Source organism: Stegodyphus dumicola, chromosome 3 (genome assembly GCF_044657685.1).
Source record: "Stegodyphus dumicola isolate Sdum_Otavi_A_Nest chromosome 3, ASM4465768v1".
NCBI classification, from domain to species: domain Eukaryota; kingdom Metazoa; phylum Arthropoda; class Arachnida; order Araneae; family Eresidae; genus Stegodyphus; species Stegodyphus dumicola.
In genome coordinates this window covers 52235895-52249456 of record NC_140770.1, presented here as the reverse complement: position 1 = coordinate 52249456, position 13562 = coordinate 52235895, and the positions used below count along the sequence as shown (strand labels likewise).

The 13562-nt window shown below is 29.8% G+C and overlaps 1 protein-coding gene across 1 annotated transcript in view; it reads right to left on the bottom strand.

Moving 5' to 3' along the window:
* Window positions 1-972: 972 nt before the first annotated feature.
* LOC118187416 (mid1-interacting protein 1A-like) overlaps window positions 973-13562 on the bottom strand; it is a 118476-nt gene continuing 105886 nt past the window's right edge. Inside the window, exon 2 of the mRNA XM_035357634.2 lies at window positions 973-4605. The gene's annotated coding sequence lies outside the window, so the exon portion shown is untranslated. The remainder of the gene's footprint in view (window positions 4606-13562) is intronic.

Genomic DNA, 13562 nt, shown 5'->3' with positions numbered 1-13562 from the left:
TTTACAAGAAATTTTATAAATAACGTAAAGATTAACGCGCATTTTGTAAGTTTATAAGGCATTAAATTATTTTTTGTACATCAAAGTCATACAAAGTAAGGAAAAAATAACAAACAAAATATTTATTTTCTTTGTTATTTTTTATATTAGCATTAATTTTTTATATTAGCATTAATTTTACAAAATCATTATATTTTTATAAAATTAATGAATTAAAAAGTTATTCTAAAATTCTTTTGTTTAAATTTATGATAGATTTATTTCAACTTTATTGAAATTATCTGCTTCTAATTTTCTCAAAATAACTAAAATATAAGGAATTACATCTTAATTTTATGGTACTGAACACAGTTGAAGAAAATAATATGCTTGGTATTAATTAAGGTAACGTAAACACATTTATAGCATTATGAACTGTACATTTCTAAACATTGAACACATTTATACTATAACCTACAGATTTCTAAACATTAAATACATTTATACTACACGTCCAAGCTTATGTTTTCTGTTTTCGAAATGAATCTCTACGTCAATATTTTATCACAAAATTTTCTACTGGTGTTATACGTGTTCTAAAACATAAAAGATAAAAAGCCTATGGAGTAAATTTCTGCGTATTTTTTGGTACTAAGTAATAAAATAGTTTAACGTGTATTTAAATTTATGCGATTATGACATACAAAACAAACATTTATTTTTTCAATATTTCTAGGCTACTTGCCTCATTTAACCCTTTTCCACCTTGTTCCAAATTTATAAAATAGTATGCAAAATGCTACTTAATGTAAAATATTTTCAGGTAAGTATAATCGCATTCCGTGTTATTCAAGGTTCATTTTGCTACTTATTTCTTGTGTAAACTTACTTATTTCTTTGTAAACTGAGACAAATTTTCATTCGACATAAACTTTGAAACAAGTTCAGCAAGGAAGTAAAGTGTAAAACTGAATACAATGAAATAACCCTTCATATTTTCAAAAAAATACTTTAATAATAGTGAATTGGCCTATACATGAAATAATAACTATAGTACAATAACAATATATACATATTTACACAATTTGTAAGACGACTACATCAGGCACTGGGTCAATTCAATTTAAAATACACTGTGTGTGACTATCACATTCCATAAAGGAAATGCTTAATTGCAATAATAGTTATCCAAGTCACCACTAAAGCGTGCTTATAATAATCGAATATAAAAAGATGCACGAAAGAATACAGAAACGTTGAATCTGCTACCCATCGATTTCCGTTCATTAGGGATAACTCCTTTTAGAGGCTGTATGCTTCCGCTGCGGATGGAAAATTGTATCTGCAGAATAACAGTAGTCAATCGAAATACACAGTATGTAAAATAATAAACAACTTTCATTTTACATGCACTACGCAACCATGTAATAGGTGCAAAATTATATTAGCATTAATTTTACAAAATCATTACAGTTTTAACAAATTAATGAATTAATAAGTTGTTCTAAATACTTTTGTTTAAATTTATAATAGATTTATTTATTTATTTCAACTTTATTGAAATTATCTGCTTCTAATTTTCTCAAAATAACTAAAATATAAGGAATTACATCTTAATTTTATGGTACTGAACACGGTTGAAGAAAATAATATGCTTGATATTAATTTTGGATGTTTTTAAAACAAGACAAACTTCTAAATTACAAAGCAAAATTATAAAAAATGCATTCATGTGTAGTTTTTCGTAAGAAATACCTAGATGGTGTTCCTTTCGCTTATTTCTTATAGAAAAGTATTTCTTATAGAAAAGTAAAGTTCGTATTGTATACTTTTGATGTCATATATATGTTAAAAAATTTAAGAAATTTTTGAGTTCAAATTGTACGCTTTTGATGTCAAATACGCATTAAAAAAGTTTCCTGGTGCAATATGTTTTCAGGATATTTGTTTTCATTACATTTGTTTTTAACTGTAAACATTAAAATGGAATGTTGCTTTAAAAGTTCTTCTGTAAGTATGATAATTTTAAATTTATTTATTTTATTGAAAGCATTTTTTGTTTTTTATATTTATCTCATTCTTAAGCGTTCAGAAAATCATATTTTATTTTTGCTCTGACTAAATATATCTCAAAATATCTTGTAAGCATTTTTTAAGAAAGAAAAATTAAAATACAAAACCTAATTCTGAATTTTTAGATTTGAAAATTAATAACCAAATTTCATCAATAAAACTCGGTTATCAATTAGCAAAAACCTCTCTGTCATACAAACTTTAACGTTTTAATTCATTAAAATTCATTGCGATTAATAATACCAAAAAGAGTTTCGTCGCTTCTTTCTTCTACTAATAAAACAACGATATACGCACAAAGGAACATAAGATACACTTAATATATTTTTTATGGAATTTAAAGGAATAATTTTTTTTAAATAAATTTAAATTTTCTAGAATTTAAAGTACTTTTCCTCAGGTTTATTTGCAAAACAGTAGTTGTTTCCAGTAGTTTTAACTCATTATTTTAGCGAAATGGAAATCAGTAATTCATTCACAGATTTATACAGAACTAATTTTGCTGATCTGGAAATTAATGGTTATTTTTTAGCTCTATTTTATATTTTTAAACATGCAGGGAAAAGCTAACAGAAGTAGAATGTATCTTGACCTTTCAAAATTATTTCCCGACTTTAATGAAGTTCGTTAAGTCTGTCGGAAAGTCTTACAAATATAATTAGAGAATTACAGTTCTCCTTGGCTATAACGCTTCTCCACATATCGAAGTATGGAATATTATGCACACTTGCTTAAATATGCATGTAAATAAGGCGATCCGAGGTAAACACACCTTGAAACAAAGCGAGTTCAATTAACGATTAGGACGGAGGTAAAACATAAAAAAGACAGAATTTTCAAAGTATTTAATAAGCATTGGCAATTTTTAAATCAGTTATTTAAAGCTCAGAATGCTGATTTCTTTAAAAAAAGAGATTAAAACTTAATTTTGAAAAAAAAAAATGTAAAGGGTAACGGATGGCTGAAAATTTTAGAAATTAAAAAAAAAATTATAAAATATGCTTACATGATGAGATTTTGAGATATACACAAATACAATCGTATGCATTTGCATTTAATACATTGTTTCTTTCTTATTTAGTATATTGTTTTCTGAGCACTTAATTTGTAGGCAGATGTTCATAAAAATGGCTTTGATAAAAAAATATAAAAAAATAAAAAACAAAATCTGAAATGTTTCAGATTTTAAATTACGTCCAAAGGGGCGTTTTTTAACATTTTGTGTGTTACCTTTCTTTATTAAATATCATGTTCCTCGCACTTAAACCATAAGATCCAGTGCAACAGCAATATCGCAAAATAGTTTTAAAACGAGCATATCTTTAGAATTTCCGATACAGAGACTCACGCGCTGGAGATAAAAATGTTTTTTCTGCACAACGTTGCCATTGCTCGCTTTGAAATCCTTGAGTTTGTTAATCAAAAATTCGTCAAAGTTTTAAAAAATAGGAAATCGATCATAAAACAAATTTCAAATTTCAAATTTGGTCTTCCACATGCTCATATTCGTTGGAGAATTACGTTATTCAAAATTCGATGACTCTATGTACCGTTGTTTTATGACAATGTGAGAAATATACATACATTTACGCAGATTTTTCATTATTTAATTTCTTCAAATATAATGCAGGACTCTAACATTTTGTGGCAACAGTTTGAAAAGTGAACCGACATTTATGAGTCCGACGCAAAATGCCAAAACGAAACTAATAGTCCTTCGGGATTCAAATCCCTTTGGACTAATAAGCTCATAAAAATGGCTTTGATAAAATGATATTCACTTTTAAATGTTTAACTAATACAATTTCTGTATTCTCTGCAAGCAATGTATTTTTTAAGACCATAAACTTTCAGTACAGAGAGGATTTAATTTAGTACTTATCCCTCGCGGAGTAACGAGTGAGCTCTATATACGTAAGATTAATTATACTAAAGTTTGAATCCATTTCTGTGGCATTATAATAAACTTCTCTCTTCATTTTGATCACGCTTGAGTGAAGTTTGTGGAGCTCTAAGGAGACTCTTATGTACAACAGCGTAAACAAACATAAGGTAATTCAATGATTCATAAGAGAAAAATTTGTAACAACTGGTATGCAATCGATCAGCTTTTCTGATTTAATACACTGGAGCAAAGCAGGCAGCGGAAGCGTACAACACAAACGGGAATTAACAAGTAGCAGAGAATCGCAGAAAGGGAACAAAACAAGGAAGAATAAAACCATAGGAAGTCGGAGTCGGAAGAAACCCGTATCATAAATATCATTTTTCATTAAAAATTGCTTTAAAAGAAAGAATTTTCCTGAAGAGACACAATCCGTCGAGTGTCTATGAATGCTAATCTAATTCTTCCGGTTGCAGAATATCTGGCCCAAACATGATTGAAGCATCCGTGGCCTACACGGTAGCGTGTTGAAAAACTAGCATGCGACTTTTCCACTTCTTTCTACAACATTCTCCGTTTGGTGGCGCTCCTTTGAAAGCTAGGAATGATGCTTGGAGCCAACAGCCCTCTTTCAAACACTATAAACAGGATGTGACAGTATGTGCTACCTGAAAGAAAAATGAGAAAAAAATATATATAATTCTTTGTTTTTTAATGCATACGCATATTTAATACATTGTTATACAAATAAAAGAAACTAGTTAGCTCATGTGATTCAGATAAATAGAAATGGCACGATGATTATGCAGTTTATTTTTGCTTGGCGTTGGGGAAAAGAGCCTTATTGACAACTACTGACGCATCAATAACTGCCCTCTATTTAAAACGTGTCACAATTTCCCTTTTTCTTTAACATTATGTGTTAGGGAACTTTTCTTTCTTATTTTATGTAAAACGTTAAGGAGATAGACTGGCAAATTGAATAAACATGATAATTATTATTCGATGTATCGTATTTTATATTAACTTAAAAGAGTCGTCATAATAATAGTTTCTGCGAGCAAAATATGAAATGGAAAACGATAACACAGCAGAGTATAACTTCTTAAATTTCTCTCTGAATTTTGTAATGTGTTTTGCAACTTATCCGGAAAGTTCCAAAACCTTTTTATATTATACAGCTAATAATAATGGGAAAAATTACATAAAATAGATATTCCTATTGTTTATAATTTGAAACTTCTGTTTAAATTTGCTTTTAAGGGGACTCATACACCTTAAAACCCATAAGATGTTCGAATAGGTGACTGTTGCAAGAATTGGGATAACTTATTTATTTTAAAAGCAATTACTACCAACTTTTTACAGCTGACTACATAATATAGCTGTTTTCTGAAATAGTCATCGGAAAGTTTGTGTTGCCACAAATATTTTTATCATTTAATCCGCTTTGTGACAACATTTTTCGTCATGTTTCCAACTTGCGCGCGCAGTTTAAAACATTCTGTTTCATAATTTAATTCCATATTTAATATATAGCTTTTATAATGTCTGGAAACTACTGTGAACCTAAAATTCTAAAAATTTCATGTTAAATTTTTATTTTATTTTGAGTTGAGTTTATAAAATGTATTTTATTAAAAAAATTTGTAATGTGTTCGTCTATAAAATTTTTCTATAGTAAAATATTCATCAGATTGTTGGTTCAGTTAGAAAATAGTGCCCATATAAAGAATTCCATCCAATTTCAAGTATGTACCATTAGCCATTTTTAAAATATCATGCGCACAAGGTGGAAATATGGCGAAATATTTTGTCACAAAGAGGATTAAATTACAAAAATATTTGTGGCAACACAAACTTTCTGGTTACTAGTTTCCAAAGCAGCTATATCATGAAGTCAGCTGTGAAAAGTTGGAAGTAATTGCTTTTAAAATAAATAAAATATCCCAATTCTTGCAATAGTCACATATTCGAAGATCATGAGGGGTTTAAGGTGCATGAGTCCCCTTAATATAATTCATATATTTGGAAAATGTAGTTTTAACATATTTCTTTCTGCTCAAGAAATTATATTCCTCTAATGTGGTTTAATGGCGAGAAGTTTTTCATTCCTTCATTTTACTAACATCATCAACGAAAATGCTAATAACCATCCATGCAGAATAAAAAGAAATCTTCAGGTAGTTTTCCAGCATCACTTCTCGCATGAAATAGTAAGATAAGTCGGAATATTGCATTACCATAGTTTGTAAACAACTATGCTATTATACCAGATAAGGCATTACTCTGGTTTCTCTTTCCAAAAGCAGTGCAATTTTCTACTGTCATCTTCATGTAGTGCTGTCGGAATTTAAAATGCGTATTAAAGAAAAATAACACGTGACAATACTTGAAATATCCAGTACAATCCTTTAACTCATAACCACTTTATTTTTATTTAGTTTGGGGTTTGAATTCCAATTTAAAGCAATTCAAAGATTCTAGCATTTTTACATTTATCTTGGAGCCTTACCAATGAAATGGTTTCAAAAGTGTTTACAAAGCTTTATTGTTTTCGTAAGGATATTTAATGGCTGAAGATATTATTTTAAAAGAAATATAGGACAAGCAATATTTCTCTAGATTGTTTTCCTAAATATAAGTGGAACTTTATCTTACTTCAGGCAAGAATTTCGCCTATTTTATCGGTGGTAATATAATGTAAATTTAATAATTGCATTCCGAGTCAGATTTTTAAGTTAACGTTTTTAGATTCAGATTTCTTATTTAATATTAATTTACAAAAGTTAAGAAATATCACTAAAAATATTTTAGATTGCCTTTCGTTGCTACTTCTGAATTCTTTTTATGCTACTTCGACAGGGTTCAGTCAGCATACGTAAATAATAATAATAATGTAATACGTAGTCAGCATACGATAAATAAAATCGATTTTAAGCCCCTTGCTCGATTTTGATCTGGTGTTTAGTGTAATGATTCATCCATCATCTAGTGAAACAAAATTTCATTATTTACTAAAATTACATTTTCGGTTTTTAAATTTGTTTTAAAGGGTTATTTAAATATGAATAATATACTAATTAAAAAATAACACTAGTTACATTACCCACAATTATTTTTAGCACCAAAAAATAATAAAAAGAAACGTTTGATTTTAAACTTTCTACATTTGCCAACAATGCACAGTTTGGAAATCTTCTCAAAGAAATACCGAGTAAAAAACCCAGTGAAGTTTGATATTTCTTAATCTAGTTCTTATGTTAGTTCGAACTCTAGACAGATATTAAATTTTATTCCCAGAGTTTAAATTACGTATTTTATTCAACTCTTCTCACACTAAATTCGTAAAGACTTTTTTATTTTATTAAAATTTGTATTTTGAAACGAACATTCAAGTAAAACTACTTAATAGTAATCAAAATCGTAAAAACAACCTTGTACCAAAACCTTACGATTTTGATTGTCACATTAGCATGTTTCTCTTCTAGTCTACTTAATAATACTTTCACTAACTTTATAAAATAAAGCATTTATTTTATAAAGTATTTAACATATTAAAAGTAAAACAATATAGTATTTTACATATTAGGTCTGAAGTCTTTCACTACTGTAAACTGTGATCAGACTTTTGATAGACGTAAAACGACCTATCGCTAAGTACAGAAACTTGAGAAGGATGCAAAAAACCCTTTTATTTTAAACTCAAATAGATGAACATAACTCTCCTGGTGCTTACAAAATCCGCCAGCACTTATGACGAGAAACTGAAAGTAGAAATAAAAATATAAAGCTAAATTTAAATAACTAATAGCCAAAATCCACACAGAGCAATTTAATCGCGAAGCTGTCTCAGAATTCCCCCGATATGAACTTGACTATCGGCAAGTAGAAGTGCCGAAGACAGGAATTCTGATCTAGAATAGCAAAACTAGTACGTGGTCTTACGTCAAACCAGTAACGTAAAGATTCCAAACATGAAGTAACTGGTTGTTTAAATTAAACAAAAACATATTTAATTAACAAAAATTTTATACAGGAAATTCCAAATCCCTTGTAACAGTTTTAGTGACTTCCAACAGTGTGTTCATAGATAAAAATAATCACGACAGAAGTAAAATTTGTTTACGTTATTACAAAAGGATATAAATTCATGGTATGTCAGTTACTTATGTTTACATATATAAGGTTCGCCAGAACAATGGCGAATTCGCTAGAATTCTTTATTTTCGCAGCTAGGATTTGCATACTGATTTCAAGGCAGAAATTTAATATCTTTACAGTATGTAGTATTGTGTTTTATTAACGCCATATCGAAATTCTTATGACTGTAGTATGTAACATATGACGTATGATAGTGATACCAAATAGCATTGAGAGACCTTGAAGGGCATTGTGTAGCATAGAAGATCGGTTATGTCGGAGATCCTTGTCAAGATAAAACACTGGCATGTGCAGCAATCTTCGCGGACACTTGAGCAACGTTGTTCAAACAATCAGTCGGCGTTGTGGTATATATCTGGTTGCTGATAATAACCACTCTGAGCCCTCAGTTACAGAGCACTTAGGAATGCAAAGATTGCAATTAAACCTAACGCAACCTATGATATGTGCGTTTTCAGTACTAACACATAATAAGGAATTCTCTTTCGTTAAATGAGCATATATTTTTCTCATGGATACCGCATATACAAAAATGGGGATGCATTCATTCCTTCCAAGTCTGTGTACAAACATCAAAAGCACCTTTTGCCGTTTAGAAAATGCTATAACTCTAAATAACATAAATGTTTTCCACAAATTAATTATCATAAAATTAACCAAACGCGCTGATTTTTGTCTCAATTTCTTTGTATTCATAACTGCTTGAATGCCTATTTAATACATTTTTTTAAATTTTAGTTTTTATTCTATTATCAATATATATGCTGGCAAACACAACCGAATGCAAAATTGCGAAAGTGGACAATAACCATTAAAGTATCTTAATGCAACGCATGTAACAAAGAGCGGATCCGCATATTGAGAAGTATATTTATATCGAGATAAAATTTCTAAAGACGAACTCATAACTCCCCATACTGCTTCTGTACTCTACCCTATGATTAGTATCCAAATATCCAATTTTTAAGGAAGACGTTTAATTTATTGTGATTCGAGTATCTTTTGTCAAATTGCTTGTCATGTATGTAGCTACACTTTATTGGACATAAGTTTTTGTATTTGACGGGCTAGAAATATCACAACACGCTTTTAACGGAGTTGGCAGTTCACTTTATTCTTTGGATAATTTTAACAAGAATCTGCTTTTCCCAAAGATCTAAACTTCATCCTCCTCATATAGTTTCAAATATCGGAATTCTGGCATAGCATATTCAGCTTTGCCTTTTATATTTTCTAGCCAATCTAAGTAGTATGGGATGCTGCATTTTCCTGCAGGTAAAGTTAAAAGACTTGAAGAAAAACTGCCACAATGCTGAAAGGATATAACTGTCCATTTTGTCTGCGGAATATTTAAGTTGAGAGGATTTTGAAAACAACAATTAGTCATCTCAAACCGATATATCAAACGAAGCTTGCATATATTCCTTTTATATATTTTGTTATGGGTAAGAATAAAATTTGGAAGGAGCTATTCTGAAATTCATGGCAAACAGAAATATTTGAACTAGTGCTAATTTCGATTTGCATTTTTGTGATGGGTAAAAGGCAAAAATTCCTAAGAAAAAGTTGGTATTATCTAAAACAATAGAAAACAAAATTATTTTTTGCTCATCTTGCTCTATTGAAAAACCTTTGCTTCGTTCTGTTATGTTCTCCCGTGCCCTATTTGGCTATTGTAAAACTATTCATCTTCAGTTTGTATAAGAGGTCAGCAAATATTTGACTTGCGTTTTCTGACCTCTTATACAAATCGATTATGAATGACGCGTGATAGTGTATTCAATTCTTTTCGTACGTAATTCAATTCTCGTATAAAAATTTCATAGAAGCTACGAAACAATGATTCCCATTAGTCGTTTCGGATGATGCTAAAGAATTTGTATTCATAATAGAACTGCAGCAGAAGCTAGATATTTAAAACTCTGCTTCAAGTTCTGAATGAACTGCGTAATGGGTATTATGAAAGAGTTAAAGACGAGGGTTTTCAGGAATATAGTGAGTGCTTAGAAGAATAAGAAGTACGTTTTGAGGCAAATGGGATCAGTCTTTTAAACCTAAAAATGAACTAAAAGTTTATGATTCTGATCAAAATTTGAGGAATGTGTAAACTCCTAATATTCCTCTTCCCTAAATTCTCCTACTAGAATTCTTCAGTGGCACGAGGAATGGAGTAAATTGTCTGCAACTGTCTTGAAACTATATTTTTGCAATAACTGTCTGTTACGACCAATGGTTCTTAAGCTTTTTTGCCCCATACACTTTCAGCATTGCTAAATGACCACTCTTTTCCGAAACTGGAAACATACAGATACATTTCTTTAAATATAGATTACTTTATTAAACTGTTTTATGATATTAAACAAGCAAAAGTTTATAAAATTTTGATAGGTACCAGAACTTGAATAAAAGTATTTTTTATATTCATAAACTAAAACTAAATACTTAACAGGTTAATGAAAGACTGACAGCATTCCCCCTCCCCCGAAACTTTGAAATTCCCCTCTGGTATAACTTTCGCTCTGGTTGAGAGTTTAGCCAACAAAATTAAATGGGCATTAAACCAATCAAATTACGGTTTTAGAAGGCGAAAAGAAAAGATTTTTCTGTCTATAAAGACTCTCTTTTACTTGTAGTAGATGATTTTTGACTGGTATGAATTAATAATTTTGACGTTTATCTGCAGCGTGGTTAACGTTTTTTTTTAAACTGAATTTTATATACTAAATGTACTCAATGCAAAAGCTATTGTATATATTTAATCACTTATGGCAAAGCGTGTAAGATGTATCTGCCTTCCTGGAAGATATTCTCAGAGAATCTGCTTCATATTTATACCATACATGAGATGAAAAAACAAAACATTCGTGCAGCAAGCAGAAGGGGAAATCATTTAGGTACTCTTTAACAGTGCGTACAGTAACAAAGACATCGCTTGAACAAAATATACTTTTTAACCACATTTATTTATTATTTTTCACTTTTCATTCCCATAGAAAAGACCCTGTATTTCGAAAAATACCAGCTTTGATAATGTGAGAGATTTCAACTTCAATATGGTATATGTAACTGTATATATTTAAAGTCTTTTGATTGTTGAAAAATAAAAAAATTAAGAAAAAATAGCTTATTTTAACATCGATTCGTAATTTATCAAAAAATCCCTTTCCGAAGTTTGATTTTGTCTATTAGAAAAATTGCATAATTTATCTCCATACTGAAAAAACTAAATTTCCGTATCTTTTCTAAAACTACAGATAGTAAATACAATATTGAATGCAAATACACAATTACAAAATTTAGTGCTATATTACATAAAATTGAGCATTCGGAACGGGGGGGGAAGAATCTGAATCAATGTAAATAATCAGAAAATTTGTTAGTAACAATTCAGTTTCCGACGTTGGATTTTGTCTATTAGAAAAATTACATAATTTATCTCCAGACTGCAAGTAACATTCCGTATCTGTTCTAAAAGTACAAATGTCATTATAGTAAACACACTATTGAATGCAAATAGTTCAAAATGAACAAAAGGTGATAAATATTGAGGCAATACAATTGCAAAATGTAGTGCTATATTACATAAAATTGAGCATTCGGAATGGGGTAAAGAATCTGAATCATTTAATTTAAACAGTCAGAAAATTTGTTAGTAATTAGCAAAGTTCACCTTTACTGAAGTTAACTTCTCATAAAATGGCGTAATGAATTTTGAAAAGTAAATGTTTTAGAAACATAAACTATTAATTAATACTTTTTCCTATACTGCATTTATTGCACTTGTATAACGACACATATTCTCCAGTTTATGACTGCGAAATTAATATGAATGTTAAGCTACAAATTAAACAGCAAAGACGATTGTATGACTGTATCGGATTAGATTATTTATGATTTAAATACATTTGTCTTTTCTACAGACACTTCTCTTTTGTAAGTTATCTCTGGGTAGATGACTGATAACAATACAAATACAACCAAGAATAATGTAAGCAATGTAAGACTTTATTGCACATACATGCCCTAATATACTTTGTGAAAATTTAAGCATTGATTATTATACATTTAAAACAAGGATGAATTGATTTATTAATTACCTTTCGGCATTTACTAGAATACTCCGTGAAAGAAATTCGCAATACCACCTGTATAATGCAAAAATATGTAATGTGTAATGTGAACGCCCGTAAAATATCTTAAACAAGAGTTGAACTTCCTGAGAAAACACGGAAGGAAATATAATACTATCTATACTAGTTAGTTATGGCGACTAATAATACTTAAGTAACGAACTCCAGATTAAATACAAATTAAAGGAAGTTAACAGGGTAATTACATGGTGTGCCATGATTTATTAGAATCAAGACATTTAATTACACATGAATAAATTATAATTAAAGAGAACAGATTAAATAACTGTGCCGTGACCTTGTGAAGCAACCTTATCCCTACCTTTTCAATGAAATATCGAAGGAACTTTGAGAAGGCCATTTTCATTTTGAAATAGTATGCTGATCTTGGAATGGAACAGCGATTATAAATATATTCAGCAAAATAAGTCCTTCTAAAATTTCACTGAAGGCTATAGTATTAGATTATATTTTGTAACAGTTTAATGTGGTAGTACTGTAACATAATTATCTGATAACCAGTTTGATAAAACACTGAAGTTTTAGACCAGCGAAGCAGCTATCAAAAATCCAAATTAAAGCTTAAATGAGTAATCATTTTCGCCCTGAAAGGAGCACGAAAGATTTCTGAGAATTTTCATTCGAATTAATTGATGATGTTTTCCACGAAAATCTATTTCATAATTTACTGAATACTCGGAAAAATGTAGCCAAATTTCAGGTAATAGCGATGGTCTCCCATTCCTCAAAACCTTTTTGTTTTGTAAAATACAAATATAAATCACTTCATTTAGCAGAAAACTGATAAAATTACGATACTTGGTAGTTCAGAGCTATTTTATGGCTTCCTAAAATCTATGAACAATGTCTCTCCAGCCCTTTAATGTTATTCCCGGGTTCACCAGAGCGATAAAGTCGCTAAATTCAGGTAGTTCGACTCGAATTCAAATCACAGCAAACAAATGACCGCATGGGAGGTTTCATGGTTTTCGCCACAAGTGAGATGGATAAGAGTAGTTGCCCTTGAAAAGTCATCCAAGAAGGCATCCATTCCTTTGACTTTCATACCCTTGTAAGCGTTACCATAGCGCAACCCGTTCTCCCCAAAAAAGACGTGCGATTCTCAGAACAAAAATATAAAATTAAGCATGCGGGACCTTAATTTCCATGTATCTGTTCATTCATAATAGACTTCTTTCATCGAAGTTTTACCTTATTTACCGATATGCTTTCACTCAAAGCTAATTTTTTCCTCATACTTTTACAGCAAATTGTTTTTATGTTGATACATATTAACATCAAATAAACTCAGTGTTTATTCCCATTGTCAA